We start from the raw sequence: 25,704 nt of genomic DNA, 5'->3' as shown, positions 1-25,704 counted from the left end.
CAACCTGCCTCCTCCAGAGTGTAATTTAGGAGTTTTGTGTGGTTACAGACAGAGATATAAGTGGAGTGGCAGAGTACTAATTGTCTACATGGAGACAGTTAGTCTTGACAGACAGCCACGCTAGGAACTGGATCATTTCAAGGCACACCTCAAATCTGCCACAATCGTTCCCAATCTCTACTTCAACATGAAGCCACCAGCAATCCCATTCCTGAACAAATCCGTTTCAAACTAAACTTGGTTCTGAACACCCTGAAATTGGTTGGAATGTTCTTGCTCCTTTGCTCAGACTGAAACTGCTTGTACCTTTCAGGTGTTATGAAGAACCTGTGTAGGAAGGAACTGCAGATGCTGGTTTAAACCAAATAAAGGCACAAAAAGCTGGAGTAACTCAGCGGGACAGGCAGCATCTCTGGAGGGAAGGAATGGGTGACGTTTCGGGTCGAGACCCTTCTTCAGGTCTGAAGAAGGGTCTCGACCCGAAACGTCACCCATTCCTTCTCTCCAGAGATGCTGCCTGTCCCGCTGAGTTACTCCAGCTTTTTGTGTCTATCTTTTGTTATTAAGAATCTATTTGTTTGCTTTTCACTTTGAAAGCATCAACAGTTCCCTTTTCAAGTGGCTCACTACAATTAGCTGAGATCTTCTCTCAAACACCTACATTCAAAGGATGAGTTAGTATCCTAAAACTTTCAATAAGTGCTTTACTTTAACAAACAACATTGTCATGTGTTCCGAGATACAGTGAAGAGTTTATAAGCAGAAACCTTCTGGAATTGTCTTTCCAGCACACCCATGTTACTTTAAGTGACCAGACCAATCAAAACAACAAGTTGCTTTAGAAGCCTCAGTTTGCTCGGGGATCTACGGGGAATTACGTGCAACACATCATTTTTAGAGGTGCAATATTTTTACAAATAAAATGTGTGATATTACTACAGGTATTTGCAAACCAAAATTGGCAAAGCAATTTTATACAGATGGTGATGGTGCAAAATACACAAAATTCATCAGGTAATCAGATCGACCCTGTAGCCTTTGTGTAATATTCACTATTGGATACAAGGATTGAAGCATTAGATTAACTCAAAAACAGGATTTATTTTGGCAAATAACAAGTCTTCATGCAAGGAAATTAATAGATTATAATGTGTGACATGTTGCTTTAGATTTTTTCTATCAACAGTAATGTGGAGATGAAACTATATGTACCGCAGCTTGTACTCTACCTTTTATATATGTTCCTGACAATAAAGCAGTATAAACTAAAATACATCTGCAGCAAACTTCTCTTCACATTAATTAATGTCAGTGATGGCTTATTCCTAACTAGTGCATGAGTGTAAGTGTATAATATTGCAACCATATACCCTGATGCAAGTGTTGAGGGAGTGAGGGGAATTTCATGCTTCCTGGTTATCTCGGAGCAATAGATTCAGTCATGATTGGGAATGATAATGGTGACAATATGCTCAGAAAATAATAGAGGAAGAATAGAACATATAACACAGAACAGTCTGCTTTGATCTGTTGTTTTCACACCTTGCCCCTCCATATCTCTAGACTACCCCTCGCCTGACTCACAGTCTGAAGAAGGGTCTCGACCTGAAATGTCATCCATTCCTTCTCTCCAGAGATGCTGCCTGTCCCGCTGAGTGACTCCAGCATTTTGTGTCCATCACTAATTGACATTGTTGGCTAATAAGACAGGACACTGCAGCAAGGTCAGTCGTACATCACACAGTTCATAAACTAACAGGAAACCTAGTCAGGTGAACTTCTTATTGGAGACCCAAAGTATGATGAGGTTATCTACAGATGTACCACGTCTAGATGTTGAAAGACATAATATCAAGAGGTAATGTCTGATTGGACCCAGTGCAGACTTCATGAACTTTACACTTGCCCAGCCAGTCTGACAGAGTAGCTGAATATTCTCTGTCTTCAAACCTAGTTTTGAAATGGGTTTGATTCAATAACAAGTCCTATAAGGAGATCAGGAAGACTCCAGATTAAAGTATCAATTGATATGTTACTTGTATTTGACTACTGCTTAAATAGATTGGAAGCAGAGTGTGGTGTATGTTTAAATGTGGAACACACTGTTGCCTCGGTAGCTGTGCGAGGATTTGTTTATCGTCTGTTCCCAGCAGGATAATGCTGCCTTGCCCACTTTCACAAGCAGTCCAGAACATTCAGTTTACGGAAAGTCTTACATTCTTAGCATATAAATAGTTAGTGTGTTGTCTTGTAAATAAACCACTACCTCTGAATACATATTTGTTATGTCTCATAGCATTCTCAGGACATTACGAGAGCAATTGTACTTACAGCCAGGAGTCTCTTGAAATTGAGTTGCCTGATACTCCACTCACCATGCCAGAGAGCAGCACAGGAGATGAACTGGGGCAAGGGATGGTTTACAGCACACCCTGTAGCAGGGAGGAGGCATTGGGATGGACTGAGCCACAGGTTGTACAACTGACAGGAGTGGGGTGCAGCAGGCGGTGGGAAGGTTAGTGAGGGGCAGTCCAAGGATCACAGGGATCAGAGCCAAGAGGGGATGGAGTGAATTGTGGACGCAGTCCAGACCATCACACAAACCAACCACCCTTCCATTGACTCCATTTATACCTCACGCTGCCTCAGCAAGGCCAGCAGCATAATAAATGATGAGTCGCATCCTGGCCACTCCCTCTTCTCCCCTCTCCCATCTGGCAAAAGGTAGAGAAGTGTGAAAACACACACCTCCAGAGTCAGAGGTAGACAAAAATGCTGGAGAAACTCAGCAGGTGAGGCAGCATCTATGGAGCGAAGGAATAGATGACGTTTCGGGTCGAGACCCTTCTTCAGACCCTTCGTCTACTCCACTGCGAAATCTCCTTTTGTCTCCTCCAGATTCAGGGACAGTTTCTTCCCAGCTGTTACCAGGCATCTGAATCATTCACCAAACTAGAGAGCAGTGGTGAACTACTATCTTGGTGACCCTCGGACTATCTTTGATCAGACTTTGCTGGCTTTACCTTGCACTAAACGTTATTTCCTTATCATGTATTTGTACATTGTAAATGGCTTGTTTGTAATTATGTGTTGTCTTTCTGCTGACTGGATAGCACGCAACAAAAGCTTTTAACTATCTCGGTACACATGACAATAAACTAAACTAACTAGAAGCCCAAAAGTTTTGGTATTTAAATTCATGTGGGGCAGAACCGTGGTCTGTAAGACCATTTTGTCCTGAGATCATCCAAAAATGGGCACTGCCAGAGGAATGTGGTCCAGGTTCGCTTGCATGCTGAGCATCCCCAATGTGGAAATTGGACTGCGTTGCAAAGGGTATGTGAAATGGCCAGCCAAATTGAACAATTAGGCCAATTTGAGCTGGAAATTGTTGCTCTCGGTTAAATCTGTTTTCAATTTTTTTCAATTCATAGATGTAAATATAGATGGGTGGAACACAAGTAGATAGAGTTATAAAGAATGTGTATGGTATGCTTGTCTTCACTGAGTTTGAGTGTCATGGAAGGCAGGCATGTTGCTGCTTTATAGGACTTTGCTTGGACCGCATTTGGAGAATTACTACACATTACAGGAAGGCTGCGGGCACTTGGAGATGGTGCAGAAGAGGTTTACCAAAATTCTGCCTGTTCTTGGGGGCATTAGCTATCAGGATCGGTGACACAAACTTGGAATTTTTTCTCTGTAGTATTGGATGTTGAGGGGGTAGCTAATAGAAATATATAAAATTAAGAGACAGGTTAAACAGTCAGAACCTTTTTCCCAGGGTAGAAATAGAAACACGACTGCTCACCAGCGCTCCGCCAAGTTGTACATAGGTCTGACTTGGTAATGAATGGCTTATCTGTCATAGTCATCTGGTCATAACTCAGCGGGACAGGCAGTATCTCTGGAGAGAAGCAATGGGTGACGTTTCAGGTTGAGACCCTTCTTCCAACTGGTCATCTGGTCTATGTCCTGGAACTCCCTACCTCACAACAGTGTGAGAATACCAACATAAGAAGGATTCCAGTCTTTCAAGGCGGCGTTTTATCATCATCTTATCGAGAGATCAGCGATAGAAAATAAATGCTGGCCTTGCAAGCAATGCTCAGGCCCTGAAAATGAAATTTGATCTGATTTAAGGAAAGAACTGAATCCATCAACCAGTCAAGTCTACATGTCCCTACATTGCCTTGTGTTTAGAAGTGTACCAGTGGTGCTTGTTAGAATATACAGAATCCAAAACAGTGCATTAAACAGATACTATACAGAAGCTGCTGGACCCTGGATCTAACCCTGCCAATATTACTATCAGCCTATTCTCAAACTACAGGAAAGAGATATAAGGATTGTCACAGTCTTGTCAAATGAAACCAGTCAAAGTCCATTCTGAAACCCTGTTTGCTATCTGTCAGAATTCATTTGGTTCTAGCCTTATTCAAACAAGATTAGAGTTGAGTGGACCTCAAAGCAGAACTAAGGTGCCCAATTGAGCATGTAGGATTGGGGGCACAGTCTCCACCGGTGAGAATGAAACACGCTCAGGGCTGCCTCGCTGGCACCGACCCACCACCTGAACCATCCTTTTCCAAGCATTTTCCACTGAGCTGTGTATTTTATATCTGGAGTAGGCTTACAAGTCTTTGATGGCATTTCCCCACGCTGCAACCATCAGGAAGGGAGCAGAATCACCACCACCAACAAAGCTATCTCTGTCGCCCACCATTCAACCTGAATGTTAACAGTTCCTTTATCGCTGCTAAGCCAATGGACAGCAGAGCTTCAACATAATATCTCACCTTCAACTTCTCAAGGGAAAGTCACCGTGTCCAATAAATGCTGTCCTTCCTAAGGCCCTGTCCCACTTTCCCGAGTTACTCTCCCGAGTTTTCCCCTTGATTCGAACTCGGAGAATTACGGTAATAGCCATTCGTAGGTACTCGGGGCTATTTTTTTAAACTCGTGGACATTTATCAACCTGTTGAAAAGAACGTCCCGACTTACCTGATGCCCCGAGTTCCTACGGCTGGCATTACGAGCCGCTACGAAACATCTACGGACTCCTACGAACTCGCTACCGACATTCCCCGAGTTCGAATCAAGGGGAAACCTCGGGAGAGTTCGTGAGTAACTCGGGAAAGTGGGACAGGGCCTTTAGTAATAGCCATATCATTAGAATTATTTTAAAAAATACTACACAATCCCTTTACACTCATTGTAACAGGTGACTTTGTCCCATTTACTAATTGTAGGGTTTAGCCAAGAGTAACAAATATTTAGGTACTTTTATATCTTCCATATAACCACAATCAGGAATAATTATGGTACACATGGTTACTAGGCAATTACAGTCAATGCAGCCATAACACAACTTTAACATCAATAGTTTACCAAAATACCATAAGTAATTGAGGTTACACCCAAGCTATTTTTTTATAAATGAACACATCAATGTGTAGTACCACAAGCTATACAGACTGTGGCACATACTGTAATTATATAGCTTTGTTTTATAAGTCATAAGTGATAGTAGAATTAGGCCATTCGGCCCATCAACTCTACTCTGCCATTCAATCATGTCCGATCTATCACTCCCTACTAACCCCATTCTCCTGCCTTCGCCCCACAACCTCTGACACCAGCACTAATCAAGAATCTCTCTATCTCTGCCATAAAAATATCCATTGACTTGACCTCCACAGCCTTGTGTAGCAAAGAGTTCCACAGATTCCCCACCATGTGGACGTTGCTGATGGAAGTTGTGGCTTTACATCTGGGTTCACAAAGCCAATGCATAAATGGCCACTCACCTCACCTCGGAATGATGATGTTACAGGGTTAGCATTGAACAAAGCAAGTTACATCCAAACTCATACTTTGCCTGACAACTCGAATCATTGTGCTATAAATGTTTTCACTTCATAATTAAAGACCACAGCAACCATTGATGTTAATAATCCAAATTCCAAAGATCAATGCCAAACCTGCTGAGCAACATTTGATGTTATTATACTTTTTCCACAGTTGATGAAACTGAGAGCCTGGCGCAGTGATCCCGTATACACGAGATACTGATTTTTATAAGTTTTTTTAAAAATCTGTGCAACAGTTCGTGGCATACTGAAGATATAAAATCCATGATCCAAAAATAAGGAACTACAACAAATAATGGGACCATGTTGCTGTTGATTGACATTCCCATATCACTTTTTTTCTGACGGGTGCATTCTAATGCCACATTAATGATTACATTTTGTGTCATCCATAAAAAAGTGAGGAAATGCAAACGTCCGATGGTACCGCTGGATAAAGGAAAGGGTAGAGGACAATCTTACTCAATTTCTCCTCCCAATCCAACCTCATCCCCCGAGCCAAATCTATTCAATTCACTCTGCAGCGAGTTCGACAAGTATATTTTTCTCTAGTTATGGAGAACAAATGTCCATTCCGTACTGGAAATAAAATCTAGGTGAAGTTCTGTAAAGTCTCAGCATTTTTTTGTTTTAACATTTGTACACCAAACTAGTTTCAATTAAGACCAACACACTATTTGTCTCCTCAATAACTTGATTAACTTGCCTATTTCCATTCCTGCCACTTCAGAAACCAACACCCAAAAATCCCATTGAAGACAACATTTACTAGTTGCCAAAACATATAGAAACATGGAACTGCAGATGCTGGCTACAAGAAAAGACACAAAGTGCTGGAGTAACTCAGCGGGTCAGGCAGCGTGTCTGGAAAAATCGCTCTGAAGAAGGGTCTCGACTCAAAACGTCACCTGTCCACATTCTTCAGAGAGGCTGCCTGACCTGCTGAGTTACTCCAGCACTTGTGTGGCTTAGTTCAGCTTATTGTCACGTGTACCGAGGTACAGCTAAAAGCCTTTGTTGCACGCTAACCAGCCAGCGGAAAGACTACATGACCACAATTGAGCCATTTACAGTGTACAGATACATGATAAGGGAATAATGTTAGTTAGTGCAAGGTAAAGCCAGTAAAGTCTGATCAAAGATAGTCTGAGGGTCCCAATGAGATGGCCTCCTCCTGCACCTATTTTCTATGTTTCTATGTATGATCTCTGGTTGCAGCAGGATAGTTCAGTTGCCTGATAACCGCTGTGAAGAAACTGTCCCCGAATCTGGAGGTGTGTGTTTTCACACTTCTATATCTTTTACTAATTGCCCATTATTTAAAAAGCATTCCATTCTTGCAACTGAATGAATGGCCTGACATTATGCTCTGTGATATCCTACAATCTGTGATTTGTTTGCTCACTTGCTTCATATCGACTTAGCAGAGATGTTGTATTCTTACTTTCCAAACCTGGTTTCACACACGTCATTAATATAATTAGTGTTTATATCATAACATTGATCCCTGTGGCACCACACTGGTAATAGATTATCAACTTGAAAACAACCCACATGCGATTCCATGCTTTCTGCTCTTGGCCTTCATTAATCATCTTTGTTAATGTTCCCCTCACCCCATGAACCACCTTCTATGAAAAAGTTGCCCCCTCGGGTTCCTAATTACATCTTTCCCCTCTCACCTAAACCTATCTGGTTGGCATGCAACAAAAGCTTTTCACTGTACATCAGTACACGTGACAATAAACTAAACTAAACTTTTTAAAAACCCATGTCCTCTGGTCCTTGAAACCCCTACTCTGGGTAAAAGTCTCTGTGCATTCACTCTATCCATTCCTTCATGATTTTATAAATGTCTGTACATGCTTGTTAATGAGCTTGTGTGGGAAGGAACTACAGATGCTGGTTTAAACCGAAGATAGACACAAAAATCTGGAGTAAAGGGCCTGTCCCACTTGGGAGTCATTTGCGCGTCATTTACGCGACATCCTAAAAATTGGTTGGCTCATCGTGACACGTGCGTGGTGGCGTATGTAGTGACGCACGGTAACGCGTGGTGCTTCCCTATCGCACCACGATTTTGGAATGTTCAAAATCCTCTCGCGCCACCTGCGTGATGTATCCCTTGCGCACGCTGATGTACTGATGGTGTACGTGTAGTGCGTGGTGATGCATGGTTACGCACGGTGACGCACGAACATTGCCTATGCTAATTTATTATGCGTCACCGTGCGACAACGTCCGTAACCCTGCGTCGCCGTGCCGTTTGCGCACCGCACCACGTGATCACCCAGGTATCAAGCGGGCTGAGTTTTGAAAATTTTTCACTGGGAAAATCCTTGTTAAGGAGATCAGACTAAAATAACAGTACAGTACAAACGACATGGCAATGGCTCCCAACAGAAGCAGGGCCCTGCTAGATGAATTTTGCGTGACTGTCGCGCGTCAGTCACTGCCGGCCTGTCGCACAAATGACGCCCAAGTGGGACAGGCCCTTAACTCAGTGGGACAGGCAGCATCTATGGAAAGAAGGGTGACGTTTCGGCTCGAGACCCTTCTACAGACTGGTTAGGGTTTGAAGAAGGGTCTCGACCATTTTGAAGTTTCACCCATTCCTTCTCCCCTGTTAATGAGCTTTGATTGATTAGATGAAAGAATACAAACCATGTAGTTGAGCTTTCCAGAATGGATGGAGTGACAGAGAAATGAATGTTTTTATTATGAATTTAATTGCATTAAGTATTAACTATCATATTATAAAAGTGTGCTGCTGGATTTTTAACTTTAGCGATGTCCTGAACAGCCTCTTGATTCTTTCAGCAGTGAGAACATTCCTGTAAACATTCTCCAGAGATGTGGTGTGCTGGGGATACTGTTAGTGGAAACCAAACACTTCAAGTTTACAGTATAGTGGATTAGAGATGTATGTTTATCTTTTGGATACTCTGATGTCTTCCTTCGTTTGAAGAAGAAAATATATTTGTCAAATGAATTGATGCCATCTACCAATAAAAAATATATTTTGTATATATTTAAAACACAACTATTAGTCTGTGCTCCATTGGCCTTTATGATTCTGTTTCCAAATCCACACAGTGCTTCTGAAAATATGTTGGTATATATATGGTAGAAACCTTGTCAGTAATCCCTTTGTGTTGGATAGGAAGTTTGGTGCCACAAGTTATTTATTTAAAAGAGGCTTTCCTTCCCTTCATTTTACCATCAGGTTTTATATGTAAATATGGTAAGACGTAACAAATATTGGAAGATCTATATCCTATAAGACTGTGCGAAGCACTTTTAGAGTTTTAAAGGCCGTGTCACAATGTCTCCAGTCCTCATGCTCAAATTCCCACTAGATCAAATTCCCAGTAGATCTTTCCACCTCATTTTCAACCCTCAACTATCATTATTTTCCTTTTCCTTATGCAAAGGTACACCGTTCCGGGCATCACTTTCCAGTTTTTTTTATATCATTATAATTATTTTTAGTGTTTTTGTTGCATTTCCCCCACTTACTGGGTCTTTCACTCTATCTGAATCCATTTCTTTTTAAGTGACATCGTGTCTTAATGTGGCTTCTGTTTATCAGCTCTGGCAGGGAATGTGTACTCTGTATATATCACATTGCATTCAGGAGACAGAGCGGAACAGTTCCCAGTAAACAAAAATCCATCAATGTACCATATTTAACGGTTTGGCTATCTGCTCCCTGCTTGGTTGCCACGTCCATCAGTCAGTAAACCATGATTTAGGTTGAGGTTTATTATTGCCTGTGTACACCGACCGAGATACAGTGAAAAGCTTTGTTTTGCAAGCTATTCAATTAGACGAGATAATACTACACATCAATACAATACTACACATCAACTCAAGTAGAATGAGTAGAGTAAATGGAAAGATACCGAGTGCAGAATATAGTTCTCAGCATTGTAGTGCACCAGTTCTACAGACAAAGTCCCATGTCTACAAATGGGTTGGGGTGAATCCGACAATACCCTAGCATATGGAAGGACTGTTCAGAAACTTAATAATAGAGGGGAAGAAGCTGTCTCTCTAGTTGTTGATGAGGATTTAATTAAAATGATATTAAGCATGATTTCACTCAAACTGGCTATGTAGCTGATGCTAAATACAATCTCAGTATGAATATATTATGATTGCCGGTTTCAACTTTCATTTGATTTTGTTATCATCAGTTGTCTGAGTCCCTGTATGATTTTTAAACTATTTTGCAGAATTGCAGCTTGCAGATATTTCTACTGAAATGTAGCTGTGGTATTTGTGAACATGTCAACTATTGGAAGTATGTCAGTAAGTCTCTCTCTGTGTTTGTGGGTGATGTGGCTGCCAATGTGTTGAAGCTGTGGATTGTGGCCGTGAGAATTTAGATTAAAATGCAAGGGTGTGGTGGGCTGATTGACTATTAGGTATGAATCGTGACTGTTAGTAATTGTTGCCTGTTGAGTGATGGGAATGTTTGGTTCGGTGGAGTTTTCGAGCCCAGGGTTGCTGTCATCAGTCGGCAGGTTTGTAGGTTTTTTCACTATAAATGAAACTTTAAAGAAAAGCAGATGATACAATTCTGAAATGAAACAGAAACTGTTGGCATGTGTGGAGAGAGAACAAGGAAATGTTTCAGGTTGAGGACCCTTGTTCATGTTTTTCACCTGGGCTTGAATGTGAGGTTATCAAACATTCTGCAGCGCTGACAATCATCCTTGCCCTGTGATGCTCAGTCCAAGTGCCAACCTGATGCATGGTCTTCACACACAGCTGCTGCTTCACCATGGCTCCGCCTCAGACACCGAGGCATCCATAGCAATGCCTGGAAGCCTGGGGAGGAAAAGAACTGCAGATGCTGGTTTACATCAAAGATAAACTCAAAATGCTGAAGTAACTCAGCAGATCATACAGCTCTGTGGACAAAAAGGAATAGGTGACGTTTTGGGTCGAGACCCTTCTTCAGCCCTAGAGTCAGGGGAGAGGGAAACAAAGTCGGCATACCTTGAGAAGATTTCACAGTGAAGCAGACTGGCGTTGGTCGGGGAGCCAGGAGCCTCCTTACCCATTTTTCAGCAAGTTTCCTAAAGCTTTGTAATGACGTTGATCGCCAGTCAGAAGCGATGGATATTTTCTCTTTAAAATGTACAGTTACAGCTTCAGTCAGTGCCAGCAGATTCAACCAGCATTATCCACTTACAAACTCCTAAAGAGTTCCCAGGTGGAGACATTTACATAGAAACATAGAAACATAGAAAATAGGTGCAGGAGGAGGCCATTCGGCCCTTCGAGCCAGCTAGATAGGGCTCTTAAAGATAGCGGAGTCAGGGGATATGGGGAGAAGGCAGGATTGGGGATGATCAGCCATGATCACATTGAATGGCGATGCTGGCTCGAAGGGCCGAATGGCCTACTCCTGCACCTATTGTCTATTGTCTATTTATGTGTTTTTTTTTGTTAACCAGCATCTGTAGTTCTCAATGTTACTGTACTAGAAATCGTGAAGGGAAAACAGTAATGTTGATGTCACTTGTGTATAACAGCCCGTGCTGTTACACTGCTTGCAGGAGGAACTAAAATACTGTTGACTTTCTGCTTTGTTAATTAATAAATGGAGTCTGTGCCAGAGAGCAATGTAATCAAATCTCAGCGTAAGTACCAGTTGGAGATGGAGCTGAACCAATATCAGTGCACTTCTCAACCTCCCCCCACTGCAAACAGAAGGGAGAAAACAGGAGGGAAGGATTTGGAAGTTGAAGGATTGGAGCAGAGACTGTTGCATCATTTTGAAATGTCGACTGATTCTAAACGCAAGAATATCAACGATCAGTGCTTTCTTTGGCCAATGATCACATTGCAACAAAGCACAGCCATGTGGTCACTCACCTCGTGATGACCTGATTACATGAAGTACTTCCACATCTGCAGAACCGTGTGCAGCAGGAAGTAAACCTGAACAATAAGTCATGTGAACACACCAATCAACAGACCACTGGTTGACAGGTAGACACAAAGTGCTGGAGTAACTCAACGGGTCAGGCAGTTTCTCTGGAGAAAAAGGATGGGTGACGTTTCGGTACGGGACCCTTATTCAGGGTAGCTGAAGAAGGGTCTTGACCCGAAATGTCACCTATCCTTTTTCTCCAGAGAAACTGCCTGACCTGTTGAGTTACTCCAGCACTTTGTGTCTATCTTTGGTGAGTTTGGTGCAGGGAGGGGAAGAAGGGTGTCAGCATGAAGCCATATTCATCTCCTGAATCTCCCACCTCAATGTCAGTGGAGGACAGTGTACAAGATGTCTCCACCCAAAGTCTGCCTCTCATTCCAGCCACATTGCATCCTCACATCTCGGGAAGAAGCATGTTGTCAATGGCGTTCAGGCTATCTTCAGACAGTTGTTAAAATATTCTATTGTCAACTCCTTTACTGTGAGTACAGCAGCAACGACAATATCTTTGGACTTTGGTCTCTCCTCTTGCTGACATTCCCATTGTTCTCTCCAACCCTCCCCTCTCTGCAGCTTTAAACACACTTATCTTTTATATTTAGACTTAGACTTAGATCCTTTATTTGTCATTCAGACCTTTTGGTCTGAACTAAATGTCCTTGCCTGCAGCCATACATGTAATAATAAACAACAAAACACACAATAAACACAAAATAACATCCACCACAGTGAGTTCACCAGGCACCTCCTCACTGTGATGGAGGCAAAAATCTTAGGGTTACTGTCTCTTCCCTCCTCTTGTCCCTCTGCGCTGAGGCGATACCCCACCGGGCGATGGTAAGTCAGTCCCGTGGCTCACCGAGCTCCGCGGCCGGGGTGGTCGAAGCTGCCGCCCTCCAGTCCAGCGGACGCAGCTGTTGCCGCGGGAGCTCCGGAAAACAGGCACCAGCCTGTGACCTGCGAGCTCCCGACGATGTCGTCCACTGGCCCGCGGCCGAGCCCCGGATTCAGGTCGCCGCCGCCAGAACGCCACCTCAGCTACCGGAGCACCGTCTCAGCCCCGAGCCGGGCCGCCTCAGCCACCGGAGCGCCGTCCCAGCCCCGAGCCGGGCCGCCTCAGCTACCGGAGCACCGTCCCAGCCCCGAGCCGGGCCGCCTCAGCCACCGGAGCCCCGTCCCAGCCCCGCGCCGGGCCGCCTCAGCCACCGGAGCGCCGTCCCAGCCCCGCGCCGGGCCGCCTCAGCTACCGGAGCGCCATCCCAGCCACGCGCCGGGCCGCCCTCACGGGAGCGCCGTCCCAGCCTCGAGTCGTGCCGCTGCCACCGGAGCGTCTCAGCCCCGCGCCGGGCCACCTCAGCTACCGGAGCGCCATCTCAGCCCCGCGCCGGGCCACCCTCACCGGAGCGCCGAGTCATGCCGCTGCCACTGGAGCGCCCGAACGCCGCCACAGCTCGAAGACGGCCAGCCTCGCGTTGGTGAGTCCTGGCTGGCTCTACCTCCGGAGGCTCGAGGTCGGTCGCAGGTTGGAGGCCGCCAGCTCCGCCATTAGGCCTCAGCGCACACGGAGGCAGAGAAGGGGGATACGACAAGAAAAAGTCGCATTCCCCCGAAGGGAGAGACAGAAAGCCCTGTTTCAGCCCCCCCCCCACACATAACACAACCTAATAACCAAAAATTTAACTAAACAAGCCAAATAAAAAGTAAAAACAGACGGACTGCAGGCGAGCCGCAGCCGTGCAACAGCGCCGCCACTTCCCGATTTCACTGTCCTGAAGGATCATTGACCTGAAATGTCAACTCACTCTGCTGCCTGATCTGCCGAGTGTATGCAGTTCTTTTGGTTCTTGCTTCTGAAATTCTCAACCTCGACATTAATTTTGCCAAGCTTGACTCAACATAAGAAAAGGCAGTACAGAGAAGGTTCACCAGACTGATTCCTGGGATGTCAGGACTTTCATATGAAGAAAGACTGGATAGTCTCGGTTTGTACTCGCTAGAATTTAGAAGATTGAGGGGGGATCTTATAGAAACTTACAAAATTCTTAAGGGGTTGGACAGGCTAGATGCAGGAAGATTGTTCCCGATGTTGGGGAAGTCCAGAACAAGGGGTCACAGTTTAAGGATAAGGGGGAAATCTTTTAGGACCGAGATGAGGAAAACATTTTTCACACAGAGAGTGGTGAATCTCTGGAATTCTCTGCCACAGAAAGTAGTTGAGGCCAGTTCATTGGCTATATTTAAGAGGGAGTTAGATGTGGCCCTTGTGGCTAAAGGGATCAGGGGGTATGGAGAAGGCAGGTACAGGATACTGAGTTGGATGATCAGCCATGATCATATTGAATGGCGGTGCAGGCTCGAAGGGCCGAATGGCCTACACCTGCACCTATTTTCTATGTTTCTATAAGGAAAGTAACCAAAGCCAGGTAGCCACAAGGAATTGCAGATACTGGAATCTTGAGAAAAAAAACCGCAGCAGTGCTGGAGTAACTTAGTGGGTCATGCAGTTTCGTTGGAGGACATGGATAGACGGCATTTTGGGTCGGGACATTACTTTGTGTAGAAGGGTCCCAAGTGTCCACCTTCACCAGGAATGCTTTGTGTTTTTTGCAGTTTGGCCAAGATCAGGAAGCTGCTTTCAAAATATATGAATCTTGTTACATAGCTGAAACTGTAGGCTTTGATTTTTTTTTAGTATTTATAAAACAGAAAGAAATTCCTGTGGGATTTGCTTTCATTGGTTAATTAAATCCATCAGCAAGAGTAAAGATTTCTTCGTCAAGTAACAGATACTGTCAAAAATTGGCGAACAAATTCTATTATTATAACGCTCACAATCTAGGAAAAATATTTCGCCATGCATCAGTTAAAACTAAGTTATGGTCAGGGGAACAACTTTACAACTTCATAAAAAGAACTACTGCATCAGTTCTGGGGGATTAACAATTACATGCTCAGCAGAAGAGTGGTTGCCTGTATTTGCTGTTTGCACCCACACTTGTTGGCTAACCAAGTTAGTCACCAAACCGCTCTGCAAAGAACCGGTACCACAAATTCAAGCTGATATTTGATGATGGCTGTTTGGAGACAAGTGAAACTGGTTCCATGTCAACCATCTTCACGTGCAGCATATGATTCTGTTTTTGATTGATGTGAACAATCAGAATTTGTGGAGAGGAATTTGGGGAGAGTCTAGGACTAGAGGTATAGCCGCAGAATTAGAGGACGCTCCTTCAGGAAGGAGAATGGGTTTAGGAGGGAGAGATAGATCAGTCATGATTGAAAGATGGAGTAGACTTGATGGGCCGAATGTCCTATCACATGACCTTGTGTACAATATTGTGTATCATTCCTTGCTTATTCCCGTTTCTGTGAATGACCTTTATGTTCATCTCCTCTAATTCAGTCTTCCTTTCCATCCATCCCTTCTTTATTTCTCATTCTTTAAGTCCTAATAGGCAACGAGATGCCCTATTTATTTCATGTCTATGTCGATATTAAAATGTCTCCAAGACATTTTGTTTTATCATTTTATGTTTGATGCTTAATTATCCATTGGTAGTGCATTAAACAGTCATTTTATTCATTGAACTAATGCTTTAATTTGTTGGTATATTATCGTTGAGTTTTGGATAACATATCATTGATAAAATCAGGAAGAGTTGCAATAACATTTTACTACAAAAGAAAGTTCCTACTGCATTCTCAATCACTCATGTGTTGGTTGGTCCATTGAACAGTCAATCACTCTACTGTTCCCCTTGGCTTCATTCTGCCGTCATCATCACCACTCTCCTCATAGAATTATTGACCCCTGTGTCTGTGCAACCCTTCCCCTAGCTACCATATCTCCCCCCTCCCCCCTGCCCCTCCCCCCTCTTCCCAAGCCACTGGGTACATATTATGGTGATCTCAATTTAAATCTATCCTTCCATAATGTTTTTAATTGACGTTCCATCTGGCACAGTACTGGAATGGCTTTTCTGAAAGTCATGATTATCTCCTATGTAATGGACTAATCTATTCCAAGGTTCTTCCTGATCTGCAGCGTATCACACATTGCAGTCTTCCAATGCCTTTACTACCCACCTTGTTCTTAAATATTTCCGAGATCTTGGAACTTTCTTAAGCCTGGCAACCCTCAAATCACAGCACTTTCAGCTGTCAAAACTCCAAACCCACCATTACCTCCTGAAAGCACTCAGCCTCTCCGTGCTTCTGTCCTTAAAAACCCTCAAACTAATTGGCCATCTGCAATAATAATTCAATGTATGGCATAATATCAAATCTTGTTTCAAAATACGCTCCTTCAGTATCTTGGGATGTTCAGTCATATCACAGGTCCAACATAAATACAAGTCATTGTGATTTTGTAGCCACTTCTCTCTCGGTCTCTACACTGCCTGACAGATTCTTTACTTGACTTTGGCATTGCCCTCAGGTAATATATCTAGTCTTTGGCTAATTATCGGCATATCTGTGCCGAAAACTAAAGAATGGGTCATATTGACTTGAGTACGCGCTGCATCTTTCATATGCTTTGTATTCTGACTACAATGACATGAAAACCTTCATAAATCTGGAAACCATCATAAAATTCCACTGACTAAGTTACTAACATGGAAATCTGCCTTCCTTGCATTTGGACACATTCAAAGTATCTGACTGTAGCTATTACATTTAGTCATGCCAGCAAGAGCTCTGAATCTATTTTGTTAAGTGTTGTACAATTTATTTTTGATCTGGATGCAGTTGGATAAAATCCAAACCAAGATGGTATTGTGCAACAGACTACAATAACTTCAAAAAAACTATTGAAGTAATCATCACCAAATGTTACATTCAACTTCCAAGATTACTCGTCACATCTTGAGCAAACACCGGCTTGGAAAGGCTGGTACGTTTACCAGTTTTTACAGATTAGCAATGAGGCTTGCTGACTTGGCAAAAGAACTGTTAAGTCTGGAAGCAAAATAACAAGAAGGTAGACAAATGTGCTGGAGAAACTCAGCGGGTGCAGCAGCATCTAAGGAGCGAAGGAAATAGGCAACGTTTCGGCCGAAACACGGAAGGAAATAGGCAACGTTTCGGGCCGAAACCCGGAAGGAAATAGGCAACGTTTCGGGTCGAAACCCGGAAGGGTTTCGGGCCGAAACGTTGCCTATTTCCTTCGCTCCATAGATGCTGCTGCACCCGCTGAGTTTCTCCAGTACTTTTGTCTACCTTCGATTTTCCAGCATCTGCAGTTCCTTCTTAAGCAAAATAGCAAGATTTCGGCAGAGCCAAATAGAACACAACAGCACAGGAACAGGCCCTTCGGCCCACAGTGTCTGTGCCGAACATCATGCCAATTTAAACAAATCTCCTCTGCCTGCATATGATCCATATTCCTTCAAACCTTGCAGGGAGAGGAGGGATACGGATCATGGACAGGCAGATGAGATCAACCTGGCTTGGCATCACGTTCGGCACCAACATTGTGGGCCAAATGGCCTGTTCACGTGCCGCACTGTTCTGAGTTCTATGTTCTAACTGAAGTAAAAATCAGTAACCAAAGGGAACCAGTATCGGGTGAACACTGTCAGATTATCAAACTCCATGATTAGACGTCAGGATAGACATCTGTGATGCATCGAGCATCATTGACTACTTCAACAGCACAGAGCACCCAATAATAATATTGGGGCCTTGATCGGGTGGATGCACCGAGGATGTTCCCAATGATCGGGGAAACTAGAACTAGGGGACATAGTCGCAGAATAAGGGGGGGCTCTTTTAAAACTGAGATGAGGAAGAACTTCTTCACCCAGAGGGTGGTTAATTTATGGAATTCACTGCCCCAGGGAGCAGTGGAAGCAGAAACGTTAAATATATTTAAGTCTAAAATAGATGGTTTTTTAGCTGCCAAGGGGATAAGGGGCTACGGGGAGAGGGCAGGGATATGGACCTAGGCATGATTAGTATAGTAAGACCTGAGTGATCTCCTGGACAAGTGTCGATCGCCTGGATTGGGGTCGGAGAGGAATTTCCCGGATTTTTTTCCCGAATTGGACCTGGGTTTTTATCCGTTTTTTTGCCTCCCCCAGGAGATCACGCGGTTCTTGGGGTGGAGAGGGGTGATAGCGGTATGAAGGGGAGGGTAGTGTCTTGTGTTCTGTGTCTTGTGTCTACTGTTTGTGGGTTAGTGTGTCTGTTTAGTGTTCAGCCATGAGCGAATGGCGGTGCGGGCTTGATGGGCCTGGTGGTCTGCTCTCGCACCTACTTTCTATGTTTCTATGTTTCTATATAGACCAGTGCAGCCCAAGAACAGGCCCTTCAGGCCACAACCTCTGTGCTGAACACAATGCCAAGACCATCACTATCTACCTACACGTAACGATGTCCCTCCATTCCGTGCATATCCATGTGCCTAACCAAATGTTTTTGAGATGCCTCAAACGTGTCTGCTTCAACTACCAGCGCATTCCAGATACCCACCACCGTCTGGGTAAAATACTTTCCCCACACATCTCCTTTAAAATTGGTCCTTCTCACCTTAAAGCTACGATTTAAGGGGCTGTCCCACTGCGGCGACCTAATCTGCGAGTTCAGAAGACTGTCTTCGACCTTCAAGCTCGAGGGCACTCGCCCGAAAAACCTCGAGCTGGATCGACTGTCAGCGATGAAACCGCGAGCCGGATCGATAACGGCACAATAACGGTAAGTCCTTTAAAGAGCGCGGAGGTGGGGAGGGGGGGGGGGGGGAGAGAAGGGGGGGGAGAAGGAGTGGAGACACTTTTAAGAAGTCAGACAACGTTTAATAAAGTTTAGCGAGCATTTTACCTACTGGTCGGTTTTCCTTGGTCCTGAAAACTCCAATGAGCCAATTAAAATGCCCGGTCAGCGAAGGAGATTGCCTACGGCTGCCCTCGACTGCCTGTAACTAAATAGCAACCCCACTCCACTGCACTACGAGTTAAAAAGAACCATGCCGAACATAGCTGAGGCCGCGAGTATGCGGGAACTTCCCTCGAGCATGAAGGAGAGTTCCAGTGACCTCGTAGGACTTCCTAGGACCACGTGTCGACCATGCTGCGAGTTTGAATCGAGGGCAAACTCTTCTAAACTTGCAGATTAGGTTCTCATTGATTGAGAAGAAAAAGATGATTTGTGCTGAGAAACTCAGCGGGTGAGGCAGCATCTATGGAGCGAAGGAATAGGTGATGTTCCGTGTCTGAAGAACAGTCTCGACCCAAAACGTCACCTATTCCTTCGCTCCATAGACGCTGCCTCACCCGCTGAGTTTCTCCAGCATTTTTGTCTACCTTTGATTTTTCCAGCATCTGCAGTTAATTCTTAAACATCTGTGCTGAGAACAAAACTTTGAACAATAAAGTATCTGGCACAAATACTAGTGCTCACTCACTTCATAGCTGTTGATCTAGGGATCTTTAGGGAAATCACATCTTAACATTGAGAGGTTGATCAGTTAAAGATCAGTTCAGTTTAGATACAGGATGGAGGAAGCAGGAAGCGATGAGCCTGGTGTATGGAAACGCATGTCTGCAAGTGCTGAGAAGATCACTAATGTATCTGTCAGAATGGATTTAATTTAACTTGTAGCATTACAGCGCACATGCTGTTATACAATTAGAGAAATTAGTTGTCGTGTGGCATTAATCAGCGTTGTCACAATAAAGGCAGCACTACTGATCGTGACCCTGGCTCTTGTTACATTTACAGCTGCCATGTCAAGCCACAAGCAAGACCCATTGCCCCAAGTTAATTTGAATACTACAATCCTTCAAACTAATTTTGTCCATTGCAGGAGCAGTGTAGCGGCTACGTAATATACCTAAACCAACTGTTGTATCAAATCCATACGCAAAGAAATAAATTCACAAGTTAGATCAATCTGGAGAAGGGTCTTGACCCGAAGCATTGTCCACCCATGTTCTCCAGAGATATTCCACCTGTGTTCTTCCTCTGGCTTCACAGTTCACTTCTCCTCTATCCTTTTGTCTTTTCATCTCTGGCCATTGTCCAAGCATCTGCCGATCAAAAGGTCCCCTCACCTGTATCCACCTATCACTCGCCAGGCTTTGTCCCGCCCCCACCTCTCTTCCAGTTTTCTCCCACCCCCCCCCCCCCAACAATCTTTAATTGAAGGGTCCTGCCATGAAACGTTGTCTATCCATGTTCTCTAGAGATGCTGATTGATCCAATGTTACTCCAGCACATTGTCTTTTTTTGTAAACCAGCATCTGCAATTTTTTATGCCTTAATTTGGATCTTCAGTTAAACACATAAATGTTGAGATAGAGCTTGAGAACAAATTAGGACAATAAATGCTGAAATAAATCTCAAATATAATCTTTTAAAATAGGTGCTATCTAATTTTAGCAGCACATGGTGGCACAGCTGGTACAGCAGTTGCCAGAGACCTGGGTTTGATCCTGATCTTGAGTGCTGCCTGTGTGGAGTTTGCATGTTCTCCCTGTGAATGCGTGGGTTTCCTCCAGATACTTCTAATTCCCAAAGACGTGTGGGTTTGTAGGTTAATTGACCTCTGCAAATTGCCCCTGGTGTTTAGGGAGTGGACCAGAAAGTGGGATAACATAGAATTAATGTGAACGAGCGATCGATGGTCAACATGGACTCGTTGGGCCGAAGGGCCTTATTCCAAGTTGCACCTCTAAACTACATTAAGCTAAACTCTTAATTAAAAGTTAGAGTTGACTGTTAGTCAAACAACATCTGTAGAAAACCACCAACCCCAAAACATTGGTTTCTCTTTTCATAAATGTTGCCCAACTGGCTGAATTATTTTAGCTCTTCCGTTTTTAAGTATGTAAGTATGTAAGTTTATTGGCCAAGTATTCACATACAAGGAATTTGCCTTGGTGCTCCGCCCACGTAACAACATGACTTACAGTGACAGTTACGAATGACTCAGAAAACACTAAACATTAATAATAATAAAACATTAATGATAAAACACCATTGATCAAACATGTGAAGCAACAAAATACCAGATCAAAGGGAGTATCAAAATACCAGATCAAACTACTCGTGGAGAAAAACTGTTTTTACGTCTGGCTGTGGCAGCTTTGACAGTCCGGAGTCGCCTTCCAGAGGGAAGTGATTCAAAGAGTTTGTGGCCAGGGTGAGAGGGGTCAGAGATGATCTTATCCGCTCGCTTCCTGGCCCTTGCAGTGTACAGTTCACCTTCCCCCCAGTAGCATCATTTGAATTCCTCGCCTTCAAAGCCCTTTCCTCCATGACAGTCATCCTCATTTACCGGCCACCTAAACCAAACCCCTCCTTCCTATCTGACTTCACTGAACTCCTCACACTTGCCTCATCCCTCTCCTCACGTCTGCTGCTACTTGGTGACTTAAATATTCACATGGACTCCCCCACCTGCAAGCTCGCATCTGAATTCGCCTTTTTACTGGACAACTTCTCTCTCTCTCAGCACGTCACCTTTCCCACCCATGACAAAGGTCACATCCTTGACCTGGTCTGCTCCACAAATCAACCGGTACTCGACCTCCATCCTTGCCTCTTCCCCCTCTCTGATCATAAGCTTATACGGTTCACCATCCCTTCTCCGACACCTCGCCCCCGCTTCCTCCGAGAAATCACCTTCCGTAATCTAAAATCCATTGATCCCCTCCATCTCTCTGACCTGCTCTCCACCACTCTCCCCCTGGACTCAGCCCCCATCTCACCTGATGATCTCACAAACCATCTCAACTCCACCTTGTCTACCTCCCTCAACACTCTGGCCCCCCTCAAAACAAGAACCGCTCCTCCATATTCACCGATCCCTGCCTAAACCACAGAACCCTCTTCTCCACAGTGGGCAACCTCCTCAAGCCTCGAGCCAACACTCTCCCTACCTCTACTCCGGATCTCTGCAACTCATTCCTCCACTTTTTCGCTGATAAAATCAGCACCATCTATCAATCTTTATCCCCTGTACCCGACTCCCCAGCATCTACTCCACCACCTACCAAGGCCCCTCCTTTCAACATCTCCACTGACCTCCTTACCCCTCCTCCACACTGCTTCCTCTCCCAGTTTGACCTGGTCACCCCTATTGAAATCTCAAAACTCATCAGCTCTTCCAAACCCACTACCTGCTCCCTCGACCCTCTCCCCACTCCCCTGTTGAAGTCCTGCCTCCCCGTTCTCTGCCCCTACCTCACTAATCTCTTCAACTCCTCACTGTCCCAAGGAATTGTCCCCTCCGCTTTCAAAACTGCTGCTGTCACACCAATCTTAAAGAAACCTGGTCTTGATCCCTCCTCTCTCATTAACTACCGCCCAATCTCAAACCTCCCCTTCCTTTCAAAAACCCTGGAGCGTATTGTTGCGTCGCAACTTCATTCCCACCTCCTTGCGTATAACCTACTTGAACCCCTCCAATCTGGCTTTCGCCCCCTCCATAGCACAGAAACTGCTCTCCTCAAAGTCCTCAACGACATCCTCATCCTCCTCGACCTGAGCGCAGCCTTCGATACAGTGAACCATAACATCCTGCTCACCAGACTCAAGGACCTCGGCATTGAAGGCTCTGCACTCAGCTGGCTCCGTTCCTACCTTTCCAACAGATCCCACTTCATCTCTCTCCACAACCACACCTCTGCTACAGCCGCAGTCACTCAAGGCGTTCCCCAAGGCTCCGTACTCGGCCCCCTCCTCTTCATCATCTACATCCTCCCCCTTGGTCAGATACTCCGCCACTTCAATCTGGACTTCCACTGTTACGCTGATGACACCCAGATTTACCTTGGCACCAAATCCCCCCACAACCCCCCCCTCTCCCATATCAACTCCTGTTTGTCAGCTATAAAAACCTGGATGCAACATAATTTCCTCAAACTCAACAGCGATAAGACAGAATTCCTCCTCATAGGCTCCAAAGCCACACTCAGCAAAATCAATAACCCCACTCTCACCATCGACGGCACCACTGTCTCCCCATCTCCCCAGGCCCGCAACCTTGGCGTGATCTTTGATTCCACCCTCTCCCTTGAGCCTCACATCCGCCATGTCATTAAAACCTCCTTCTTTCATCTCCGCAACATCGCCAAACTCAGACCCTCTCTCACACCGCCTGCTGCTGAAAGACTCATCCATGCCTTCATCTCCTCCCGACCGGACTATTGCAACTCACTTCTCCTTGGCATCAGCTCCACCTACATCAACTGACTCCAACTGGTCCAGAACGCAGCCGCCCGACTCATCACCCACACCAAATCCTGGCATCACATCACTCCAGTCCTCAAAAAACTTCACTGGCTTCCCATCTCCCACCGGATCACCTACAAAATCCTGGTCCTCACCTACAAAGCCCTCCACCATCTGGCCCCCACATATCTCACTGACCTCCTCTCCCCCTACCAACCCTTACGGTCCCTCAGATCCACATCAGCCGGTCTCCTCTCCATCCACAAGTCCAACCTCCGCAGTTTTGGGGACAGAGCCTTCTCCAGGGCAGCTCCCAGGCTCTGGAACTCCCTCCCCCAACTGATCCGCAATTCCGTGTCCCTCCCCATCTTCCAGTCCCGCCTCAAGACCCATCTCTTCACCTCTGCCTATCCTTAGCCCCACGTCCCCGTCCCTTTTCATCTGTGCATTAATTGCCTCATGCTGTGTTTAGTATTGAATTCTGTCTTTACTTTGTGTACTAGTCATGTCTCTACTTTTTATTTCATTCCCCTTACATGTTTTTCCTATACATGCTCAATTTTTGTAAGGTGTCCTTGAGACTCTTGAAAGGCGCCCATAAATAAAATGTATTATTATTATTATTATCAATGGAGGGAAGGTTGCAGCCAATAACCTTCTCTGCTAATCGGACGTTTAGTTTAGACTTGAGATGCAGCATGGAAACAGGCCCTTCAGCCCCGGTCGGCACCGACCAGCGATCACCCCATACACCAGTTCTATCCCATGGAAACAGGTCCTTCAGCCCCAGGTCGGCACCGGGGGCAATTTACCATTTTACCTAAGCCAATTATCTTACAAACCTGTACATCTTTGGGATGTGGCAGGAAACCGGAGCACCAGGAGAAAACCCACATGGTCATGGGGAGAATGTATAAACTCCGTACAGACAGCACCCGTAGTCAGGATCGAACCCAGATCTCTGGCGCTGTAAGGCAGTAACTCTACTGCTGCGCCACCGTGCTGCCCTCAACAAGTTAACAAGTGAAGGTCCTCAAGTCAGGGATCCTCCCCCAACTTGCCCCTATCCCAGCACTAACATATGCGCAACTCTCATTGACGTACACAGTCAGGGGATATGGGGAGAAGGCAGGAACGGGGTACTGATTGGGAATGATCAGCCATGATCACATTGAATGGCTGTGCTGGCTCGACGGGCCGAATGGCCTACTCCTGCACCTATTGTCTAAGTCAGTCTGTTCCAACTGGACGGGAGCATTTCACTCCACAACCTCCTGGACTATCTGTACCTTTGTATTCCCCACTGGTTGCCTAGGTGCAGTGAAAAGCTTAGTTTTGCATGCTATTCAATCAGATAATACCATCCAAAGTTCGCTATGGACTTGTTGGGCCAAAGGGCCTGTTTCAATGCTGTGTCTTTCAATCAAACTAGTCCTTACAGCATAAAGATAGCCTGTATTTCTGAAAGGAGAATTATTGTTAATTGTACAGGGGTACAGTGAAAGTTTTGCATGCGATACAAACTGATGAGATAAGCCATACATAAACACAATCAAAGCAAACTCAGGTACAAGAGGGAAAGATACAAACTGATGAGATAAGCCGTACGTAAATACAATCAAGGCAAACTCAGGTACAAGAGGGAAAGATACAAAGTGCAGAATATAGTTCTCAGCATTGTAGCGCATCAGTTCCACAGACAAAGTCCAACGTCCACAAAGGTCTGAAGAAGGGTCTCGACCTGAAACATCACCCATTCCTTCTCTCCAGAGACGCTGCCTGCCTCGCTGACTTACTCCAGCTTTTTGTGTCTATCTTCGAGGTAAATGTGAATTGGACTGTGCCCCAGCTCATGGGGAAGAAGCTGTTCCTGAGTATGATGGAGTGCGCTTTCAAGCTTCTGTACCTTCTGCAAGAAGGAATGACCAGGGTGGGACAAGTGTTTGATTATGGTGACTGATAGATGTGAGGCAGTGTGAAGTGTAGATGGTGTTAATGGTGGGAAGTCTGATCTGTGGAATGAACTGGGCTACATCTACATTTCTCTGCAATGTCTTATCCTCCCCTTAGCATCAGCCCGGGTTGCAATCACGAGTTGTAATGTGGTTATAATCTTGGCTGGGTGCCTGCTAGGAACAATAACCCTTGCAACCCTGCACACTTCATACATAAACATGCTTTCCAACACCAGTATGCCACAAGTGGAGCAGTGAGTGACAAAATGCAAGGATTGTAGCGATATAATGATAAAGTGTGGAAAAATGTGCTGTGTTCGCTCAATGGCAGTGTTGGAGAGTTCATAAACAAATGTGATAGCATGCCCCTGATTGTGAATAACCTCATTACAGTAAACTCTCCACAACTCGCGTTATGAAGAGGAGAAAATGGTGCAGTCAGCTGTGTTGCTGTGATTTTTATTTATTTCTGTTCTAAAAATACAGCAACATACAAAGCAACGCGTTTGGGTCCTCAGCTCCCCGACAGGGCATTGGATAGTAATTTTAATCAACACCTGCAAGCTTCCACGCTGACAGATACACGCTCACTGCCGAACCTCAGTGCTTGCTTGGTTACTGCTACCCATGCAGATTACATTCATGTTAAAGATATTTTTGAACACATGACTTTAAAATTCAAATATTATGAACCTCTTTTTGTGGGTATTCCCTTCTCAGATTCCTTACCCTAGTTCTACAATTCTGCTCC

The 25,704-nt window shown here is 44.9% G+C and overlaps 1 protein-coding gene and 2 long non-coding RNA genes across 4 annotated transcripts in view; 1 reads left to right on the top strand and 2 right to left on the bottom strand.

Annotated features, from left to right (window-relative positions):
* Positions 1-1,779, top strand: part of LOC116983659 — a 39,101-nt gene extending 37,322 nt beyond the window's left edge. For both annotated transcript variants that reach the window (XR_004414777.1, XR_004414778.1), the window contains one exon: positions 809-1,779. This is a non-coding gene — a long non-coding RNA (uncharacterized LOC116983659). The remainder of the gene's footprint in view (positions 1-808) is intronic.
* The window catches only part of LOC116983658 (potassium voltage-gated channel subfamily KQT member 1-like), a 61,882-nt gene that overhangs the window by 23,132 nt on the left and 13,046 nt on the right, over positions 1-25,704 (bottom strand). The gene's annotated exons all lie outside the window — the stretch shown is intronic.
* LOC116983661 lies at positions 3,526-10,740 on the bottom strand. Its single transcript, XR_004414779.1, has 3 exons — positions 10,727-10,740; positions 3,805-3,806; positions 3,526-3,579 (listed from the first exon to the last, which is right to left on the bottom strand). It is a non-coding gene; the product is annotated as an uncharacterized LOC116983661 (long non-coding RNA).

Source organism: Amblyraja radiata, chromosome 19 (assembly GCF_010909765.2).
Source record: "Amblyraja radiata isolate CabotCenter1 chromosome 19, sAmbRad1.1.pri, whole genome shotgun sequence".
NCBI lineage: Eukaryota > Metazoa > Chordata > Chondrichthyes > Rajiformes > Rajidae > Amblyraja > Amblyraja radiata.
Note: the sequence above shows the minus strand (reverse complement) of the source record. Positions and strands in the feature narration are given on the sequence as shown.